Source organism: Pteropus medius, unplaced genomic scaffold, assembly GCF_902729225.1.
Source record: "Pteropus medius unplaced genomic scaffold, Ma_sr-lr_union100, whole genome shotgun sequence".
Taxonomy (NCBI): Eukaryota; Metazoa; Chordata; class Mammalia; order Chiroptera; family Pteropodidae; genus Pteropus; species Pteropus medius.
This window is the reverse complement of record NW_024344437.1, coordinates 1,018,262-1,042,953: the sequence shown is the minus strand read 5'-3', so window position 1 is coordinate 1,042,953 and position 24,692 is coordinate 1,018,262. Positions and strand designations below refer to the sequence as shown.

General features: G+C 33.2%; 1 pseudogene; it reads right to left on the bottom strand.

The window, feature by feature from the left end:
• Positions 1 to 786: 786 nt before the first annotated feature.
• Positions 787 to 1,920, bottom strand: LOC120610676 (serpin B6-like; annotated as a pseudogene).
• Between the last annotated feature and the right edge of the window lie 22,772 nt (positions 1,921 to 24,692).

Here is a 24,692-nt window from a genome sequence, read left to right as displayed (position 1 = left end):
TCTTTTTACTCTAGTTACACTTATAATATTCTCTTTATCACTGGTTTTAAGTAATTATTATGTGCTTCAATTTACTTTTCTTCTGATTTTGTTGTTGGAGTTTGTTGATTTTATTGAAGCTCTGTGTTTATCTTTTTCTTCAAATTTATATTTTTCACTATTATTTTTTATGTATTTATCTAGTTTCCTTTTTTTTCTCATAGCTTCTGAGGCACCATTACACATAAATTCAGCTACTTGCAATTGTCCTTTATTTCTCTGTGCTTTATTTATTTTTGCGACACTCTTTTTTTATCTGTTTCATTTAAAATACTTCCTATTATTTCATCTTCACATTCACTAATCTTTATTTTGTAGCATTTAATCTGCCATTAAACTCATCCAGTCTAATTTTTATCTCACAAGTAGTGTTGATTTCTAGAGTTCTATTTGCATCTTTTTAAGATTTTTGTTTCTATTTATGTTCTATCTTTAGTTTCTTGAGAATAGTGAACACATTTATTGTATTTGTTTTAATGTCCTTGTCTACTAATGATCACTTTTGATTTATTTAGTTCTCCCCTTAGTATGGGTTTTATTCTCCTTCAAATATATTTGAAAACTATTAATTTTGTATTTTATGCCAGACTTTGAGAATTTTACCTTTCTGTCTACTGAATAGATTTATATTCCTATAAATGTTGTTAAACTTTGTACTTGAACACACTTAAGCTACTTAGAAATAGTGTGATCCATTTTGATCTTCAGGGCTAGAGCTGCATTTAGTCTGAGTATAAATTTTTCATGCTATCTAGCAAGAATTTCTCCATACAGAGAGGAAAATCACCCACAGGACAGAATACTAATGGTTTTGCTGTGCTGAATAAAGAAAAGGAAGGAGTAGTCAGTACAGAACCTGGAGGTAAATGCTGCACATCGCAACAGTGATGGCAGCAGTGGCACCCACAGCCTCTGTGCCTTTCTTGTTGGCTTCCACAAAGGACTTGTGCACAACCTTGGACAGAAACAAGTCTCTCACATGTTATATTCTGCAAAAAGTTTACACTGCCCCTATTAAAGTCATCGGTCATGCTGAGAGAGTGAAGGACATCCTCCATGTCGAAATTCTCCTCCAGGAAGGAACACTTCCACCTCTTGTTTACTCATCATGACTGGCCTCGGTCATTCTATGAATTTCCCTTAAGTTCTTTTCACACTGTGTCCAAATTGACATTTTTATCTGGAAGCATGATGATAATATGCTTATGTTATCTCTGTCGACATAAGACAACACCAGAATTTTGGTGAATATTTCTCCTATGTAGGTTATATTAAAGGTAGATTTCTTAAACATCATTTGCACAGGTTTCTCCTCATTCTTGCTGACTTAAATTGTCTTTCCTTGGTCTACTGTTTGTTAAACTGATTATCCCAGTTTCCTTAAATTAGATGGCAGTCACAAGAACCAGAGGATTCATTTGATTAACTGAATTTAGAGACAGCAGCACTGTAATTTTACCTTCTATCTTGTTAGCTACCCCAGTGTTTTCTGGCCTCCTCTGTAGCTTTGAAAAAGTCCTGCACTTCCATCTCTGCTTTGTTTTGCTACAAGAATCTTTGCAAGATGAATCAAGACCTTAAGACTTTTCTCAAAAGAGCCTGTTGGCAGTTCTAAGCAAGTACTGCATGCCAGTTCTGTTAACTTCTGTGAGAAGTAACTGTAAACCCTGATGGACATCTTTACCACTGCTACCACTTTTACTTAAAGAAAGTGACTGGGCCTTGTGGGCAGCAGTGTTTCTTTTTGCCCCGATGAAGACCATGACCAGAGCAGAGGAGATGCTGATGAGTGAGAAAAACACATTTTTTTCAGTTGTCTTCACCCAGCTTTTTCAAAAGTTTAAAGGCAAAAGTGCCATTTGCTTCCTACAGAGTATACATGAGGGTGAGTCCCAGTGTGTAGGCGATGTGGCAGGATTGAGCAGCATAGCAGCAACTCCTCTTATTTCGCTTTTACTACAGTCTCTTTCCATCTTTAGAGAGGTTTTAAAAGTCTTCTGTGCTTCAAATTCCTCTGGAGTAGTTTTATTTGTATCTTTTAAATATTTCTGTGCGTCCTAGATTATTTCGGCCCATGAAACTTTCCTTAGTCTGGTAACCACCAAACTTCCTCATCTCTTCTGAGTATCATTTTTAAGTCAATGAGTTTCTAGTACATAGCTTTTTTTTCTCTTTCATACACCTATAACTTGGCCTTCAAAATCTTGACTTTTCTTGAAAAATACCTTCAAGAACTCTCACATTACCACCACAGTATATTCTCTCTCATTTCCAGAGATAAAAGTTTTTCCTGGGCTAAATTCTCTAACTTTACTTTATCTAAGTTTAGTTTATCAAATGCAGGGATCAGCAAACTTTTTCTATAAAGAGCTAGGTAATAAATATTTTAGACTCTGTGCAGCATCCGGTTTTGGTCACAATTATTCAATTCTGACACCGTAGTGCAAAAGTTGCAATCCAAAATATATGAAGAATGTATGCAACTCGACAACAACAACAAAAAACAATCCAATTAAAAATATAAGCAGAGGATTTTTGTCAGAAACATGGAAGGATGAGAGATCTCCCCAGATCTCTCTACTTGAAACAACAATAAGCTGAAACTCAGCAAAAAACACCCAAACTGCACACCAACACGTCTCAGTGTGGGATCTTGTATATTAGAGCTACCACAGGTCAGAACCTAGAGAGTCGTGGGGTAAACTGGAAGAAACAAAGAAGCTGCTTCTTGCAGCCTGAGCACCCTGCAAGAAGAGGAGGAGGGGAGAAAGTGTGGCAAGTTCACTGATCAGCCCTGCTTGGGAGAGCTGTGAACTCCACACATGGGCAGCAGTGTCCAAGGTTCAGGGCAGAAAGCGGAGAAGCAAGGTCGGCAGAGAAGCGGAGACGGCAGAGAAACAACAGCTAATTTTATCAGCCATGGTTGCAAAAATGTGAGGCTGAGCCACAGCCAGCATTCCCCAACCCAAAGAACCCCTACACCATATCCTCTGAGGCCAAACAGGGCAGAGCCTCAGGAGAATCTGAGCAAATGATACCAAAACTATCACTAACACTGACAGGGACTGAGACTGAGGGTAGTGAGCATGATTGAATATCTATAAGAAAAAGAAAGGCATTATTAAGACATTATATAAAGCAGCGATCCAAAAACAGGGCATTATAAGCTTAAACAATAAGAAGAGATTTGTAACAAGATAGTAATGTACCTTCAGCATACAAAGGGACAAATTGAGACAACTGACTGAAAGGGAGAAAATTCAAAGATTCTAATTCTCAAAGGGGAATGGAGATAAGGCATGCACAGAAGAAAATGGATGACTGTATATTTGTAAATATCTTTCACATATTTGTAATGATAAACACACGCCAAAGATTCAGAACTGAAGCATATAATATAAAACAAGCAGAGCCAGAAGAAAAACCACAAAACACAACCAAAATTAAAACAACAACAACAACAACAACAACAAAACAGACACACAAGGACAAGGAAGCAATGAAAACACTGAACTACTAAAAAAACAAAAGATAAAATGGCTATAAGTGCATCTCATATTTCAATAATCACCCTAAATGTAAATGTACTGAATTCACCAATAAAAAGGCACAAAGTTGCAGATTGGATCAAAAAACAAAACCCAACCATATGCTGCCTCTAGGAGACACATCTCAGTTCCAAAGACAAATACAGATTCAAAGTGAAAGGTGGAAAATGATACCTCAAAGCAAATGGTACTCAGAGAAAAGCAGGAGAAGCAGTACTAATAATGGATGAAATAGACTTCAAAATAAAAAAGATAAAGAAAGATACTGAGGGACACTTCATAATTATAAAGGGAATCATGCACCAAAAAAGAAGTAACACTTAACAATATTTATGTTCCCAATCAGGGAGCCCCAAAATATGTAAACCAATAACTAACAGAACAAAAAGGAGAAACAGACCAAAATACTATAATAGTAGAGGGCCTAAATACCCCATTGTCGGATATGGACAGATCATTTAAACAGAAAATCAATAAGGAAATAACATCTTCAAATGACATATTATACCAACTGGAAATAATTGACATTTATAGAGCCTTTCATCCCCAAACACCTGTTTATACATGCTTCTCTAGTGCACATGGAACATTCTAAAAGATTGACCACATACTGAGACACAGTGATAGTCTCAACAAATATGAGGGTGGGAATCATACCAACCATATTCTCTGATCATATGCTTTGAAACTAGAGATGTGTGAAAACTGTGAAAAGAAAGAGAGAAAAACTACAAATATATGGAGATTAAACAATGTGCTACTGAAGAATAACTGGGTGAGATAAGAAATAAAAAGAGAGATTAAGAGATACATAGAAATAAATGATAATGATAGTACAACATATCAAAAATTTGAGGACACGGCAAAAGTCATAATAAAAGGAAAGTTCATTTTATTACAGGCATAAATCAACAAGTGAGAACAAGCTCAAATAAACAACCTAACACTTCAACTTAAAAAACTAGAAAAGAAAGAACAAATAAGGCCTAAAGTCAGCAGAATGAAAGAAATAATCAAAACTCCAGTAGAAATAAATAAAATTGAAAAAAATAACAACAGAAAAAATAAATGCAATAAAGAGTTAGTTCTTTGAGGAGGATAATAAAATTGACAAACCCCTGGCTAGACTTACTAAAGAAAAAAAAAAAGGATACAAATAAAGAAATTAAGGGATGATAGAGAGGTAATTATGACAGACACTGCAGAAATATAAAGGATCATACAAGAAAATTCATAAAAGTATATAACACCCAATTTAATAACCTAGAAGAAATAGACCAGTACTTAGAAAAATACAATCTTCCTAGACTGAATCAAGAACTGCAACATCTAAATAGACCGATCAGCAGTATGGAAATTGAAACAATCATCAAAAACCTACCAAAAAGTAAAACTCCAGGACAAAATGGCTTCACCAGTGCATTCTACCAAACATTGAAAGATTTAATACTTATTCTCCTCGAACTTTTCCAAAAAATTGAAGAGGAGGCAGTAATTCCGAAGTAATTTTATGAGGCCAATATTACCCTGATACAAAAACGTGGTAAAGATAACACACAAAAAAGAAAACTGCAGACCGATATCTCTCATGAACACAGTTGCTAAAATCCTTAATATGATACTAGGGAACCGAAAACAGCAACATATTAAAAAGATTATACACCACGATCAAGTGGGCTTCATCGCAGGGCACAAGGATGGTTCAACATATGCAAATTGATTAATGCAATACACCATATAAACAAATTAAAAAATAAGCATCAAATGATCATATCAATAGATACAGAAAAAGCCTTTGACAAGATACAACATCCATTTATGATCAAAACACTTAACAAAATCGGTATAGAAGAACGGTATCTTAACATATTAAAGGCCTTGTATAACAAACTCTCAGCCAAGATTATACTTTATGATGAAAAACTAAACATCTTCCCTCTAAGATCAGGAACAAGGAAAGGCTGTCCACTATCACCACTGTTATTCAATATAACATTGGAGGTCCTAGCGAGTGCAATCAGGCAAGAGAAAGATATAAAAGGCATAAATAGGAAATGAAAAAAGGCAAACTGTCACTATTCGTGGATGACATGATTCTCCATATAGAAAACCCTAAAGACCCCACAAGAACATTACTAGAAACAATAAGCAAATACAGTAAAGTTTCTGGATACAAGATCTACGTTCAAATATCCATAGCTTTCCTATATTCTAATAATCAAGTGTCAGAAAAAGAAGAGGAAAAAATAATTCTTTTTGCAATTGCAACAAAAAAGAGTAAAATACCCAGAAATAAATCTAACGAAACACGTGAAGAACCTATATGATGAAAACTATAAGGCTCTATTAAAAGAAATCAAAGAAAATACAAAGAAACAAAAAGATATTCAACGTTCCTGAGTTGGAAGAATCAACATAGTTAAAATGACCTTATGGCTTAAAGCATTATACAGATTTAATGCAATACTCATCAAAATCCCATCAAGATTTAAAAAAAAAAAATAAAACAAAAAATCATCAGATTTGTATGGAAGCACAAATGACCCCGAATTGCCAAAGCCATCCTGAGAAAAAAGGCATCACTCTGCCCAACTTCTAATTATACTACAAAGCGACAATCATCAAAATGGCATGGTATTGGCAGCAAAATAGGCACACGGACCAGTGAAACAGAATCCAGAGTCCAGATGTAAACCTATATTTATATATAGGCAAATAATTTCCTACAAGAAAGCCAAAAACATACAGTAGAGAAAGGAAACTCTCTTCATTAAATGGTGCTGGGAAAGCTGGAAAGCCACCTGCAAAAGAATGAAACTAGACGATTGTCTATCACCTCACACCAAAATTAACTCAAGATGCATTAAGGACCTGAAAATAAGACCTGAAACAATAAAATGCATAGAAGAAAACATAGAAACTAAACTCAGGTACCTTGGACTTAAAGATTTTATGAATTTACTTCAAGAGCAAGGGAAGTATAAAAAAAATAAATAAATGAATGGGTCTACATCAAACTAAAAAGCTTCTGCTTAGCAAAAGAAATCATCAATAGAGTAAAGAGACAATCATCCGAATGGGAAAATATATTTGCAAGCAAAGCCTCCAGTAAGGGCCTGATATGCAAAATATACAAAGAACTCATACAACTCAATAACAACAACAACAAAGCGATCCAATCAAAAAATGGACTGAGGATCTGAACAGACATTTCTTTCAAGAAGATGTACAAATGGCCAATAAACATATAAAAAGATTCTCAACATCACTAGCTATTAGGAAAATGCAAATCAAAACCACAATGAGATACCATCTCACAACTATTAGAATACCTATAATCAACAGGACAAGTAATAACAAATGTTGGAGAGGATGTGGATAAAAAGGAACCCTCATACACTGCTGGTGGGACTGCAAATTAGTAGAGCCACTAATGAAAACAGTATGGAGTTACCTCAGAAAACTAAAAATTGATCTACCATAGGATCCAGCAATCCGTCTACTGGGTATTTACCCCAAAGAATTGAAAACTCATATCCAAAATATATTTGCACACTGTTGTTCATAGCAGTGTTATTCACAGTGGCCAGAACATGGAAGTAATTGAAATGTCCTATGATAGATGATTGGTTAAAGAAGCTGTGGTACATATATGCAATGGAATATTACTCAGCCATAAGAAGAGATGAAATACTGCCATTTGTGACAACATGAAAGAACCTCAAGATAATCACGCTAAGTGAAATAAGCCAGACAGAAAAAGTTGAAAATCACATGATATCACTTATATGTGAGATATAAACCTAAAAGTAACAAATGAACAGGACACATAACAAAGACTTATGGACATGGACAATGGACTAGTGGTTATCAGAGGGAGGTAGATCTGGTAAAAAGGGACAAATACGTGGTGATAGAAATCTAACTATGGGAAATGAATAGATGATATAAATAAATATATACATATATATATTACTGTTAAAATGTACAGTTGAAACTTACCAGATTTTATTAACCAATGTTACCATAAAAAATTAATTAATTAATTTTAAAAAATGCATAGAGGAAACACTTCTCTCAAGAAGACATATAAAAGGCCAACAGGCATATGAATAGATCCTCAACTTTACTAGCTATTAGGGAAATGAAAATCAAAACCATTGTAAGAAAGCAACTCTCACATTAGGAATGGTTATTATCAACAAGATAAGAATAACAAGTGTTTCAGAGATTGCAGAGAATACACTGCTGGTGGGAATATAAATTGGTACAGCCACTATGGACCACAGTGTGGAGGTTCTTCAAAAAATTAAGATCAGCAATCCCACTTCTGGATTAAGTTGCCCTTAAGCAGATGACTGGATCAAGAAGTAGTACATATTTACAATGGAATATTAGTCATTAGAAAAAAATGAAATACTGCCATTTGTGACAACACAGATGCATCTTGAGATTAACATGCTAAGCGAAATAAGTTATACAAGAAAAGTGAGAACCATATGATTTTACTTGTATGTGAGACATAAAACTGAAAGCAGCAAATGAACAAGACAAATGAACAAAAATTCATAGAGGCAATAGTTTAAAGGTTACCAGAAGGAAAGGGGATGGAAAGGTAAGTAGATAAGGATAAAGGTAGTCAAATGTATGGTGACAGAGAGATTTCACTTTGGGTTGTGAACACACAATGCAATATACATATGTATTGTTGAATTATATATTTGAAACCTATATAATTAACCAACATCACTCCAATAAATTTAATTTAAAAAAAGGAAGAGTTGGAATGGATGATCTCTAAGTTTTTCATCTTGCTCTTTGCTTTTAATAGTACATATGAAGTATTTCTCTATTGCATGAGATTTTTACACAGCTCAATTTTTAATAGTAAAAACCTGTTTTTTCCTAAATGTTATTCCCTTTAGAAAGTCTCTCTCATTATAAACACAACATAATTCTACTTTCAAAAGCAAGACGTTATGTCCAAATACATCATTAATCTGCCTTTGCATTAGATCTGCGTAATAATATTTTTTTAAAAAAAGACGAATATAGTACATTATTGAACTTCAATTAAATTTCAGAACTGGGATGTGTACACAGTCAACCATAGTTTAGTGCATTTAGAATTGCAGATATTGTTAGTGTTGTATGTTAACAAAGTAGAAATAAACTCTCTTCTGACGTTAGCTTTTAAAAAGCACTTCAAATGCATTTATATCAAAATCTGAACACATTTGTTGTTTTAAACAAGAAATCGTGTCTGGTTTGTGGCTTATAATATGATCAATATGACTATATCCGCTTTATTTTATTTTCATGTCATGATATGTGACATAACGTGTATAGAAACACTCAATATATATATCATTTTATGTCAATATAAAAGAATTTATGTGTTGATATATTTGATTAATTTTTCTAGATTGGATATTATAATGCTAATTTTGACCTTCTTGATTTATATTTTTTATTTTAACCAAAATCTTTAAAATAAGCAAGAGCTAAAAAAAAAAATAGAGTTTACTTTGGGTTGTACTCTTTTAACCAAATTTCTCTGGTCATTTCTTCTGTGTTTGAATTACTCAAACAGTAACATGGTTCTCAAGCCGAGGTCTTTTTATCATAAACTTTTTGTTCTAAATTACATAAAACATATGTTAAATATGCTTGGCCCTACCTCTATCATTCCATATGGTATTCTATTTAAATAATATCTATAATTCTGAAATGTTGAAAGCACCCCAGATAATGCTAATGCACATCTAAAATGTGAACCACTGCTCGAATATTCTCAAACGCAGCACTATTTGCCCCAAAAATGGTGAAAGAGATCTTAGAATACATAACTTCAAATTTTAAGTCCCTGTGTCTCTACCAGTCTCTTATACTGCTTATTTGATTTGGGTTCTCACTAGTTTTTTTGCTAGGCCGTAATGGAAGTATTCCTGATTAACTATTCTGTTCCCTTTCTTGTATCTCCTATTTCTTCTTTTAGACTAATCCTTCGTTGACACCAATGTGCATTTTTTTCCTCAAATATGTCTTATATGACACTTTTCTTATTTGTTCTTTTATTATTATTATCATTTTTATATTAGTTTCAGGTATAAAGTACAATATTTAGACATTTGTATAATTTATGAAGTGATCCCCCCTGTATATTATGGCACTACACATAGCCATTACAATAATATTGACTATATTGCCTATGCCGTACTTTATATCCTGTGACTGTTTTGTAGACACTAATGTGTACTTCTTCATCTCTTCACCTTTGCCTCCCAGCCATCCAACCCTGCTTGTCTCTGGCAATCACTTGTTCTCTGGATCTGTGAGTCTCCTTTACTTTCTAATTTACTAATTACACATCTGCTTAAATAAATGTATTGTTTTACAACTGTTTTAGATTTACAAAAATTACCAATACAGTACAGAGGGTTCCCATATACCTCACACCCAGTTTCCCCCATTAATAATTCTTACATTAGGATAATAGATTTGTCACAATTAATGAACCAATATTTATACATTATTATTAGCTAAAATTAAACTTTATTCATAGTTTCTTAGTTTTTATCTAATAACTTCTTTCTGTTTCAAGATTTCATCAATGATACCACATTACATTTAGTCATAATGTCTTCTTAGGCTCTTTAGTGGTCCTTTTGTTTTGCTTAGTTTAATTTTGTTTTGTTTTATTTTGATCTTGACAGTTATAGAGTGTTTTGGTCAAGTATTTTGTAGCATGTCTCTCAATAAAGATTTTTGCTTTTCCCCATGATTAGACCGAAGTTATAACTTTGACAGAGAAAGACCACATATAGTGCATTTTTATCCTATCGTATCAAGAGTACATACTACCAATGTGACTTATCATTGATAATATTAATGTAGTGTTCCTCCCCAGGAAAGTTTCTTTCCTCCTAGCCCTTTTCATACTGTTTTCTTAGGAAAATTTACTATATACATCCCATACTTAAGGACTGAACAGTTATGCTCCACCTCTTTTAATGGTGAATTTTCTATTCAAATTATATGGAATTCCGCCCAGTGTTTTTATCTCTTCCTCTTTTGTTTAATCATTTATTTATAAATATTGACTTATAGATATTTATTTTATATTTTGTATTATAATCCAATATTTTATTATTTATTTGTTGCTTAAATTGTTCCATTTTGATTGCTGGAGGCACTTCCATTGGCTTTTGTCTCTGTCATATGCCCAGCATTGTTGAGTTTTTTAACCTGTTAGAGAAATTCTTTACTTTCTGTCACTATAAAATGCTTCAGGTTCATTCTATATATTTTCTGACCCAGTTCTAGGATCAGCTATTTTTTTTCAAAAGGCTCTGTTACTTTTATTGGAGAGTGGTATTAGAAACCAAAATATCTACATTAGGAATCTCATTGCTAGTGAAGTGTGGTTGCTTCCAGGACATCTCAGCTGTCAAGACAAAGAAATATATGTATTTACTCTAGTAACTTCCTATGGCTGATATAAAATAATTTTATAAACTTAATGGTTTTAAACAACATAAATTTATTTTCTTATTGTTCTAGAGGTCAGAAGTCCAAAATGGGTCTGAATGGCCTAAAATCAGTCCAAATCAGGGTATATATGTGTTTCCTCATAGAGGTTATATAAGATAAAAAGATTTATTGTCTTTTCTAGATTCTAGAGCCCAGACTTATTTCTTGGCTCGTGTCTTCCTTCCATCTTCAAAGGTAGCTATAGCTGATCTCGCCTACACCAAGTGATTCTAATACTGACTACATTTACACATATAAGGACGCTTTTGATTATAGTAGGCCCACTCGGATAATCCAGGATAATCTCTCCATCACATGCACGTTACATAAGAAACTATTTTAGTGAAAAAGAAAGCATTATAATTGTTAAAATTTATTTAAATAAACTAAAGGAATTCATTTATCACAGTGTTGATAAGGTTTTTGTTAATCTAATGTTAAAATAATTTTAGTAAGCCAATTAAACAAAAGCATTGCTTTTGTTATTTAAATAAATTGACAGCATCTATAAAAAGATTTAAATAAAAAATAAATGCATAAAATTAGGTCTGCCATAACTACTATATTTGGTTAGAACAACTAATGCAGGTTTGGAATTAAGCTGAGAATAAGAATATAATAGAGTTTGCCTGGAAGAAAAGAAATACAATTTGCATATCTCCGATGAGCATAAAAGATTCTCTGAATGGAATGTAATCCTTTGAAACATAAATCCAGAAAACTATTAGAGTCACATGGTTTTAATTATGAGCAACAGCGCCTGCTTTATACATAACTATGAATGCCTTGAATTTACTCTAAAGAAAATAGGATCTACTTAGATTCTCCAACACATATCGTTTATTGCTTTACAGTTACATGACCCTAAGCTGTTATGTTTATGGACTGGGAATCAATATAACATAAGTCCTTACTGTTTAAATTTTAGGGGCGAGGTTCGTATTTAGACTTTTTCACCTACCAACTATATAAACTTGACAAAATTATTTAACCTTCCTAAAAGTCATTGTTTGTTGTTGTTGCCTTTTTGTTTGTTTGTTTGTTTTTGTTGAAGATTAAATAGCACTATAGAAGTAGAGAGTTTATTACATCATAAGTACTAAAAAGATGTTAGCTGTTATTATTAATGGCATTATTACTAGAGTTATGTTCAATGTGTCAAAAAAATCTAAAAAAGGGTATTTGAAAAACAGAATACCATGAGCTAATTTATTAAAAAGAAAGACACAGCCATAGTCGAGTTGTTGAAAGGAAACTCCTGTTGGCCTCTGCTCCACTGGAAAATCTATTGAAGCTAAAGTGTTAGGTTCTATTTATCTTGATGGTTTCTTTTGACTCAATAATTAACAAAATCAAAGGGACTCTTGGACTGTAAGTTTAAGAAATTTTGTCAACTTTGTCAATTCTAGCTGTTTCACTCTTCAAACTACTGTCTCATAAGTTAACTCCCACTCTGTCCAGTTCAGTAACACCTTTTTCTGTGATACTGCACTCTGCTTTTTTCTTTCTCTTAATTTAGGCCTTATAGATTCACTGGTCTCTGGCACATAACAATTATTTTTCTCCATTGATCCTCTTCACAGTTAAATATGGCTAACTCCAATCAACTAGCTCTCAAGTCCTCCAAGAATCCTGCTGGAGTGATGCACCTTTTCAAAGTGCAACAGCATCTAGTACTTCCACTACTAGAGCATAGATGCCCTATTTTGTAATTTCCAGCTCACTTGCCAGTTTGACTCTCTAATTGGAGATTTTCAATTTCAGCTCTATTGACATTTTAGGTTGGATGATTCTTAGTTGGAGTAGGTGGGAGGAGAGCTATCCTATACGTTATAAAATGTTCAGCTATATCCTTGGCCTCTAACTACTGAGTGCTGGCAGCACTTACCTCCACACCCTGTTGGACACCAAATAAATCTCAAGTCATTGCCAAATATTCCTAGGGAGAAAATTGCCCCTGGTTGAGAACCACTGTAATAGACAAGTGAATCTCAATCTTGGTTGCTAATCAAAATTTCCTGGGGAATTAAAAAAATCTGTCTGATTCTCTCTTAAGAGAGTCTTTTTAAATTGGTTTGGTTTGAGGTGAAACTTAATCAGGATTCAAAATAAATATTAAAACAAAGGAAAAAAGAAACTTAATACTCAGTTTGTATTAGTCACAAAAGCTCTATTCTATTTATGGACTATTATTAGCACATAATAAAACCTGATGCTGTTTTGAGGCAGTTGAAATTAACAAATGAATGAATAAATTCAGCTACCTGCAGTTATATCACAGACATAATTCCACCTTTTACTGTAGTTCTCTATTTCTTTATCTCTATATTATGCATTCTTTTCAGAAATTTGTTTCTATCTTTCCATTATAGCATAGTACTTGGTATATATTTAACAATAAGTATTTTTTTAAAGAATGCACTAATGAATGAATGAATAATTGTAGAAATCTTCATTCCTATTGTGAGAGAGACTGCTGGTTGAAAGTTATTGTCGTTAAAAGTTTGGCTATTTAATATCTGTTATTTTTCTCAAGCAAAAAATAACGGTAATTTTATTAGAGAAGGAATGTTCCAGCTTAAAGGTTATATTTTCCAGCCTTTTTGTAGCTGGGTGTGGTTATGAGATTACATCTGGCCAGTGATATATAGGAAGAAATTATTGAATGGGGTTTTTGAGAAGCTCATTAAAAGAGGGGAAAAATGACACAGATCTCTTTATTTTCCTTCTCATTTTATTGCTCCCTAACACAGATGGCTAGAGCTCCAAATGTTGTCTTGAACTACAAGATGACTTTAGAATGAAAGCCATTTGCTCAAGATAATAAGCAAAATCCATAAAGATCATGTTGCCATACCAGCTCTGACTGTCCATGTTTTCACCTTTAGATTTGAAAGAAAAATAAAATTCAATCTAGTTTCTGATCTTTGTTACTAGCAGTTTAATGAATTTCTTTACTACAATAGTCAATAGAACACACTGTTGAAAAGCCTATTTTATCTCTCATACTATGTATTTTTATGGAAGGAGTGCATACATTTTAATTATGTCTCATTTTATCATAATGCTTATGAGGATGCATATATGATCCTGTGGTTTGGACATGTGCATTTTGATCTTTTTTTTATATTAAACTATTGTGTTCCTTTATGAAAATCAAGTCTAGAGTGTTCTTTTAGAATTTCAGAATGTGCCTTCAATACATATCTAAATTACACTTCACGTTGTTTACTTGCCTCTAATGGGAATTTTCTTGCTGTGAACTTGCTGTTCATGTAAGAACACTTCCTTTCAGGGCTTGCATTAAGGATTGTAAGCTATACATATAAAAAAAATGACTGGCATGCCTGCTGTTAAGTAGCTGTTTTTAGAAAAATAAATCTTTTCCTTCCAGCAAGATTCAGTTATCTAAACTCACCCAAATGGAATGGAAATTGCCCCTTCAACTAATTGTACACTTGGAAATGTTCACTTAAGGATAATTGTCCAATGGTAATTACCCTTACTACCCACCATCTTTAAGAGGTAAAAAAGTTATTGTACAATATTCTATTGAATATTTGAATGGTGAAATTGTGAAAATATTATAAGCTTTTAGGGAGAGAACTCTAAAATATTTCTAGGAATCAAATTCTCCCCTAATTGCTTAAAAGTGTGCCCTTGTTAGCATGATCCCTCATTTCCCCTCAGCTCTCTCTTCAAAATATTAAAGTGATAAGAAACTTTTTCAAAGTATTTTGTCATAGAAGTTATATTATGTTTCTCAACAACCTAAAAGAAGATCTTTATTAACTCACTTATATCTTATCCATGTGTTTGGGTCTTATATGCATAAGCAAATAAGAAATATATTAACCTGTTGGGGAAAAATAAGAAAAAAATGGTTGAAAATAAAATTTATTTGATAGCAATTCCATCACAAATACAGCAGTAATCATTTAAAAGACACATTATTTACCCTATCGAACAATGACGTGAATGGAGGATACATTTCCACATTAGTCATTGTCAAAAAATAAAAATAATATTATATATTTAATCCAGCTATTTTAACACAGATCAAAAACAATTAATTATTTAGTAGTTCTAAAAGATCTTAAGTGTAATTTTGTCATTAATCAATTGAAACTGTATTAGAGAGGCCACTTTAATATTTAACTTTTAAATCTCTCATCATCCCTTGGAGTATATTTACAACTTAGTTGAGTTGTTTGCCATTCATATGGATGTTACATTCTATTAGGTGCTTAAGAAGCATTTTAGTTTATTGAAACAACATGACTTTTATTTTGGAAACTTATATACATTACATCCATATGTTTTTTTTTGATAATTATAATCAATACTTTTCTGAATATCTTCCCCCTAGACTAGGTGAAATTGATTAGGATAATATGTGGCATGATAAGTGGGCCTACAAGGTTCATGTAGAAAAATAAAGCACATGGCAAGGAGATCATAGAGGCAGTGGAGAAATTAGAAACCATGGACTAAAGCCATTTTTGGAATGGAATTCTCAACACTGTCAATAATTGCTGAGAAGTCAAGAAAAATAAGGAATGAATAATGGAAAGGTGTTCTAATAACAGATCATTAATTGGTAGAGTGACTATATATGCCGTGATCCCAATGGGACTCCTTTAAACTGAAACTTCAACTCCTAGTAATGATGTTGAATATTTTTTCTACTCTTAAAACCAAAAGAAGTTACTAATTTTCTTTACATGAAAATAATTATTTCATTATTTAATATTTTATTTTATAGTTTATATACCTTAAACATCTTACTAAAAGTATCTAATATAAGCAATTACAAATTCTCTATGTATGTTGTGAAATGGTGGCATACATAATACTTTAAGGCATAATTTATTGCAAAGTCTCAATCTTTAATGCATGTTCATCACTCAAAACATTAAAATCATACTTGTTATTGTTAACACATTTCCTTTTTGCATATTTTATTTTAAAAATCAGAAAAATTGAAGTATATTATATTTTAGTCTCATTATGAATGATGAACCTACAGTTTTATAAGTTGTGGCTCTTTCTAAATGCATGCATATACATATACAAATACCTACACACTCAGGCCCATACACATATACTCTCATACTTTTTAATTACATATATGCATTGTTCGTGTGGATTCCAGATATTGCCTAGTGTTTGTAACTCCTGAGTATCTTTAATTTATGCTGAAAAGATTGCTTTATTATATTGTAGTACAGATTTACTAGCAATGTCTTAATTTCTCCTTCATTTTTGAAGGAAAGTTTTACCAGATATAGAACTATTTGACCATTTTTCTTCTCTCAGCACTTTGAATATGTTATCCCACTGCCAGCTAAACGCCATAGTTTCTAATGAGAATTCGCTATTAATCTTACTCAAGATCCCTTGAATGGAATGAATCGCTGCTCAACTTGATGATTTCAAGATTCTTTTAACTTTGAAAATTCAATTATGATATTTCATAGTGTGGATCTATTTGTATTTACCCAAATGGAGTTTGTTGAGCTTCTTGGATGTATAGATTAAGGCTTTCCACCAAATTTGGGAGTTTTTAACAAGTATTTCTTCAAATATTTTTCCTCTTCTTTTCTCTCTCTCCCCTCCTACTGGAATTCCTATTATGTATGTGTGGGTTTGCTTGATGTCAATACTCATTAGGTCCCTTGAGTTCTTTTTATTTTTATTCTTTTTTTTTCTTTTTTAGTTTCTCAGACTATATAATTTCAATTAATCTACTGTTAACTCTTTTGTCAACCTGATCAAATATGCTATTGAGTGCCTCTAGGAATTTTTTTCTTTAGCTATTGTATTTTTCAGCTCCAGTATTTCTATTTTTTCCTGTTTAAAAATAGTTTCTATGCCTTTATTGATGTTTTCTATTTTGATACATTAGGCTCATACTTTCCTTTATACATGTTTTTCTTTAATTCTTTGAACATATTTATAGATTATTTAAGTATTTTTAAGTAAACTCAGTATCTGGGCTACTTCTGGTACAGTTTTTATTAATTGCTTCTTTTCCTTATATGTAGGTCATAATTTGTTTTGCATACCTCATATTTTTTGTTTAAGTTGGACAGTCTCATTATAATGTGGCAACTTAGTAACTCATATGTTTTCTCTTCTCAGAGTTTTCACTTGCTGCTTGTTGTACTTATTGTTGTTCATCTGATAGTGAGTTTTCTTGACGAATTTTATAAAGTCTGTATTATTTGTCTTGTGGCCACTGAAGTCCCTGTTTATTAGCTTAGTGGGAAACTAATTATTGGATCAAAACATCCTAAAATACCTGAAAACAGAAACATCTATCTTTGCAGGGGGCTCTATGTGTGTGTTCAGGTATCCTTCACTACTCAGTCAGGCAATTTACATATAAGGCTTAACTTTCACTTCCTCCTGCTTGCATGGAATCTCAAGCATAGGCAGGGGTGAGAGGTCAAGACTTTCCCAGGTCTTTCCTGAGTATATGTGCAGCTCTGATCATGTGTGCATGGCCTCCTAGCTTCCTAGGAATACGTCATATTTTTTCAAAGCCATTATTTTTCAAAGAATCTCATTCCTTCAGTCTTTCTAACTATTTAGTCAGTTCATTGTTTGTCCAAACTATTATTCATTGCTTTAGGCAACAGTGACTAAAAAATTTCCCTATAATTTTTATTTATTTACTTATTTTTACAAATGACCCACCTATCCCGCTCAGATAGAAGCTTTAGCACTAAGCAAGTTCTAAGTTATGTAAGATGAAGACAAGCTTTTTGAGATGGTCTTCCAGGGTGTCACTAGACAGATCAACTAAGGTTAATTATTTGCAAATGAGGCCAATTTTGATTATTCTAGTACTGGTAATAGGCATGTGGGCTGTTATTTTCAAGGATCCTGATGCTCCAGGGATCATGGGATGTGATCAGGATAAATTAGAATCCAAAAAAGCTTGCTATTCTTTCTGAGATCCAGCTGGTTGTTTTTGTTTGTTTGTTTGTTTGTTTGTTTTAAATAAGTAGTTCTTGGGTTGTTACAAGCTTTTGATAAGTTTCAGAATTCCAAACCAAAACCATTTTACCAATTTGTAAGTTTATAAGTTACCATGGCTTCATATTTTATTCAAAACTTCATATTATTAGCCTTTTTAATTTGACCTATTATGACCAGCGTGTTGTATAATTTCATTTAATTTGAAGATCCCTATGAAAAATTGGAATACTTAGTCTTCTTTAGTTTATTTTCAAATATTTTTAGTATTTATTTGTGAGGTTAATGCATTTATTGGTTCTATACACTCCAAATATCTTCTCCAACACTTTTGGCTTGATTATTTTCTCCTTATCAATACCATTTGATTCGCAGTTCTTAAATTTATTGTAACTAAATTTATTACTATTTTTTTCTTTGGTTGCAATTTTTTTATGGTAAATAGTATTAATCTTGGTCTAGAGACTCCAAAGAGTTTAATAAGTAGGCTTTAGGGATCCATTTATCCAGACTTGTACTCAGATTCTAGGTATGTGTATTTGTATTTTCTGGGAAGAAGATCCACAGATTTTATCAGGTTCCCAATAATCTTAAACTAACTTTTAAGTTTTTGATTATTTCCCTAATATTAAACAACAACAACAAAAAAGAATAAGAACCACTGCTCCAGTCTCTGCTAATAAGTAATTGTGGGATATTCAGTAAGCTACTTGACCTTTATTTGTTTCAGTTTTTATATCTGTGTGGCAGAAATATTATTTTGTAAAAAATACTTTTTAGTTTTAAATTACAATTGACATACAATATTATGTTAGTGTCAGGTATACAACATAGTGATTAGACATTTACATGACTTATGAAGTGATCACCTTGAGAAATCTAGTACCCATCTGACACCATATATAGTTATTACAATATTATTGAGTATATTCCTCATACTATAATTTACATCCCCACGATTATTTTCTAATGACAAGTTTGTACTTCTTAATTCCTTTTCCTTTTTCACCAACACTCAATCTCCTCTCATATTGCAACCCTCAAAATGTTCTCTGTATGTATTAGTTTATTTCTGTTTTGTTTCTTTATCTTAAATTCCACATGTAAGTGAAATCATATGGTATTTGTGTTGCTCCGTCTGATTTACTCCACTAAGCATAATACCCTCTAGATTCAGTCATGTTGCTGCAGATGGCAAATTTTATTTATTTATGTTTGTTTGTTTGTTTGTTTGTTTATTATTTTTTGCTTTTTATGGCTGAATAATATTCCACTATATATGTGTGCCACCTCTTCATCCATTCATCCATTGAAAGACCCCTGGGTTGCCTCTATATCTTGGCTATTATAAATAATGCCACAATGAATATATGAATGCACATGTCCTTTCAAAGTAGTATTATGGTTTGATTCAGTTAAATACTCAGAAATGGGATTACTGGGTCCTTCTTTGTCTCTTGTTATAGCCTTTGTTTTAAAGTCTATTTTCTCTGGCATAAGTGTTGCTACCTCAGTTTTTTTTTTAAATTTCTATTGTCATGAAATATCTTTTTCCATCCCATTATTTTCAGTCTGTGTGTGTCTTTTCATCCGAAGTGAGTCTCTTGTAGGCAGTTTATGTAATGTTCTTGTATTCTTATCCATACAGCCACCTTATCTTTTAATTGGAGGATTAAATTATTTTTCATTTGGAGTACTTATTGATAAATATGTAGTTATTGCCATTTTATTATTCATATTTTTGCTACATATACTTTTCTTCTTCTTAAAGACGTCTCTTCAACATTTCCTGTAATACTACTGGCTTGAGGGTGAACTCCTTTAGCTTTTTCTTGTTTGGAAAGCTCTTTATCTTTCCCACTCTAAATGACAGCTTGACTGGATAAAGTAATCTTGGTTGTATGTCCTTGCTTTTCATCGCTGAATATTTTGTGCCAATCCCTTCTGGCCTGCTAAGCTTTTGTTGAGAAATCAGCTGACAGTCTTATGGGAGCTCTCTTGTAGATAACTAATTGCTTTTATCTTGCTGCTTATAAGAGTCTCTCTTCATCTTTAACCTTTGGCATTTCAATTATGATGTGTCTCAGTGTGGGCCTGTTTGGGTTCATCTTGTTTGAGACTCTCTGAGCTTCGTGGGGTTGTAGGTTTATTTCCTTCTCCAGGTTAAGGAAGTTTTTCATCATAATTTCTTCAAATAGATTTTTAATTTTTTGTTCTCTCTTCTCCTTCTGGTACCTATATGATGCAAATGTTGAGACACTCGATGTTGTCCCAGAGGACCTTTAAACTGTCCTCAATTTTTGGATTCTTTTTTTCTTGTTGCTCTTCTAATTCAGTGTTTTCTGTTTCCTTATCTTCTAAATTGCTGAGTTGATCACTTCATTTAATCTGTTGATTCCCTCTAATATAGTCTTCATTTCATTTATTGTTTTCTTCATTTCTAGTCCTTTTTTATGTTTTCTATATTTTTATGTTTTCTATATCTTTGTTTTCTATCTATATCTATGTTTTCTATCATTTTTATGTTTTCTATATCTTTGCTAAAGTTCTCACTGAGATCATTGAGCATCCTGATAACTAGTGTTTTGAAATCTGCATTTGGTAGATTGCTTGTCTCCATTTTGTTTAATTATTTTTCTGGAGCTTTGTTCTATTCTTTCCATGGGACATGTTTCTTTGACTCCCCATTTTGGCTTTCTCCCTGTGTTTGTTTTTATGTATTAAGGAGAGCACCTAAGTCTCCCAGTCTTAGTAGAGTGGCTTTGTGTAGTAGATGTCCCGTAGGGCCCAATGGCACAATCTCCCTGGTCACCTGAACCACGTGCTCAAAGTGTGTCCCTTGTATGGATTACATGTTCCCTCCTCTTGTAGTTGAACACTGGTTGCCATTTTCATGTTGATGGTAGGAAATAATCCTTAGGCTGACTTGTTGGAATAACTGGCCAGTGAGGGGCCAACCATACAGAGCAGGATTCACTTTGGCAGGGCTCCAGTGCCTGTCCAGTTTTCCCTTAAGGTGTATCATCCTCAGATGCAGCCCTGGGTGGTCTCTTGCTCTGGTCCAAGGTGACCACGAGGTGTGCCAGCCCAAGGGCCTCTTGGGAGGGACCCAGCTGCAAGCAAGTTCAGCTGTAGCCTATGTACTGCTTGGAGCCACCTAGAAATAGTCACCAAGCAAATAACTGCCACTTTTGCTAAGCTTATAGGTACTTCAAGAATCCAAGCCTGGATCTGAGGCCAGCTGCTGCTACTGCTGGCCTTGTGGCTGCTCAGCAAATTACATAGGGCATGCCAAGGCCAGATGATGTTTGTTTGCATTGTGTGAACTTTTGACACATTTTTAGGAACATCTGCAGCATGAGCCAAGATAGGACATTTGTATGAAACAAAGCAAAATGAAACAAAACAAAACAAAACAACAAAACAACAAAAAAACATACTGAAGGCTGCTTAGGTGGGCCTACAACTTGAGAGGGGTGGAGGGACCTGTGTTAGCAAGGTTGAAGGAGACTCAGATATGGTGCCTGCCTGCAACTGCATGCTAAGAGCAGGGAGGACTCAATAAATGACAATGGATTCTGCCAGCACTCTGCGTGGGAGAAAGTTGGCCCTCCAGTCTTCTCCCTAAAGCCAGACAATGCAGTTCCTTCTTGTATGCCCTTGGTGCTTTTCAAGCTGTTGCTCAACAATTGGAGTTCAGAGCAAGTGAATTCAATACTGAGTAAATCCACATATGGGCCCTTTAAGAGAAATATCTGTGACTCCTGCAGCCTTTTTTCTCATTCAGCCACAATCTCAACTGGTTTTCACAACAAAGGTTGTGGGGATTTCTTTTCCTAGCACTGAAACCTTAGGCTGGGGAGCCCAGTGTGGAGCTGGGACCCCTTGCTCCTCCAGGGGAACCTCCATAGCCAAAATATCCTTCTCAATTTTCAACTGCCACAAGTAGTTGTGGAAACAGTCCTGTTTCGTGTCTCCGCCTCTTCTACCAGTCTCAACGTGGCCTCTTATGTATGTCCCCCATTGTAGGACTTGTGTTTAGCCAGGCTTTAGGTGACTCTCAGAAATGGTTATTCTGCAATTTTGTTGTAATCAAAATTACAACAAAATTGTGTTCGGAAAAAGATGAGAGCACAGCATCTACCTTTTATGCCATCTTGACTGGAAGTTGACATTACCTTTATTTCTATTTCCTTCTGTTTTCTTTATAAAGAACTTTTGTTCACTTTTCAAGGTCATTGAAAAATCATTTGACAGTAATTATCAAAACTAATACATACTCATTAATACAGTAATTCCACTTCTGATTATATATCCAAAGATATTTCTGCATATTTGCACTAAGAGACATGTAGTAAGATGTTTATAGTAGTTTAACACTTATTTTCATAAAAATGTAAAGAATCTCAATATCTGTTAACAATAGAATGGACAAAAGTAGTAAATATATGCAATGAATGGCGTATGATACACAAACGAACCTAAACAAATTATAATTGCACTTACCAAGATGGATTGCTCCCCAAAACACTTTTATTTAGCCAAAAATGTCAGACACAAACTGTACACATTGTGTGATTCCAATTACAAAGTCGAAAAGAAGGCAAAATTAATCTCTGGTCATGTGTTGGGTAAGGATAGGTGAGAGAGTGATTAACTTTAGGGAGGGGAAACTGACTAGAGGAAGACAGCTTGGTGTTTCTGTGGTGTTGAGACTGTACTATTTCTCTATCTTGATAGTGATTACATATTTACAAAAGTGTGTATACTTAGGGAAAATATTATTAACCATTCACTTTTGATTTGTGTACTTAGTATATATGAAACTTCAATAAATATTTTCATTTAAATAAAGAGATACAACTGCATAAAGACCATTAGAAAAATAGATATTACAGATTAAAAGCTAATTAAAATGTATATCACATTTTTAGGATTTATAATTATTTGCTAACAAAAGGCATTTTATCTATTTCTTGAGAGAAATAATTGATCTTCTGACTGATTTTATTAGTGTGAACTTTGTTTAAAAAATTATTTTATTCATCAAATTAATTGGTTACTGCTGCAATGTCCCACATGGTACCCAAAGAGGTTCTGTTGGGAAGGAAATTTTGGTAATCACCATACAAAAGGATACATTCAGTTTGACTTTCTCTAAAGTTACTATTGTATTCTCCATCTCTTCTGTCTTTTAAATTGCCAAGAGCCTCAGAAGAAATAGGTAACCTAAATAGATAGTTATCAATTAAATGAATTTAATTCCTATTAAAAATTAACCTAGATGGTTTCATTAGAAAAATTGGCCCATACACTTAATGAAGAAATATATCAATTTCACGTATTTTATTCCATAAAATAAAAGTGACTACTTTCTTCATGGCCAGCTTTACCATATTATTGAAACCAGACAGGGATATTACAGGAAATAATAAAGCAATATTCTTCATAGATGCAAAAGTACTCAACGACAAGAGTAAATTAATTAAAGATATATTTAAATGAAATACATTATGAACAAGTTGAGTTTATTCTGAGAATGCAATGCTAGTTTGTAATTAGAAATACAGTTAATGTAACTCACCTAAATAATCAGTTAAAGAAAAACCATAAAGTTATCTAGATCAATACAAAAATAAAATGTATTTGACAGAATTAAAAATCCATTAATGATAAAAACTCTCAAGCTACGCATATATGGAAACTTCCTTTAAAATACAAAGTTCATCTACAAAAAAATCTCCAGCTAATATCATATTTACTTTTGGAAAACTGAATGCTTTCTACTTATATTTGAAAAAAAGGTTAATATTTCCACTCTTACTAGTGTTACCCGATATCATACTAAAACATTTCCACTATAATAACTCAGGAAAAAAAAAACAGAAATACTGCATATCTGAAACGTAGTTGTTTCACAGCAATAGACGACTAGAACAGTGGAATTTATACTACACAAGGCTATTTAGTATATTTTATAGATTTGGAGATCGATCCTAAAATGATGAGTTGTCCTTGAGTGATTTTATGTGGCCAGTGAAATGATCAAACTTGCTTTATACAAAGACACAGCACCTTTGACTGATCAAAGGAGGAAGGCAAAAACCACACTCACAGAGTTCACTTACAAGGCTTACTTTCTAAATTCAGATGAGAGAAATGGGAATCATGGCCTAGACTAGAATGATTGTAGTGAAGACAGACATGGAGAGAGATTAAGTCATGCTGTTTAACTGAATGTAGGAGTGAGGGAGATGGGTAATAAAAAGTTAATCAATGATAACTTCTGGGATTCTATCTTGAACAACGGAGTAGTTTTCTTTTTCTTGTTTTATTAAGTTTGTTGAGGGGTGAGATTGGTTAATAAAATTATATAGGTTTCAAGTGTATATTGCATTGTGTGTTCACCATCCAAAGTTAAATCTCCTTCATAACCATATGTTTGACACCCCCATACCCTAATTTATCTCTCTCCTTCCCCCTTCCCTTTGGTAATCACTAAACTGTTGTCTGTGTCTATGAGTTTTTGTTAGGTTGTCTTGTTCATTTGTTGCTTTCAATTCTATATTCCACATATGAGTGATGTTA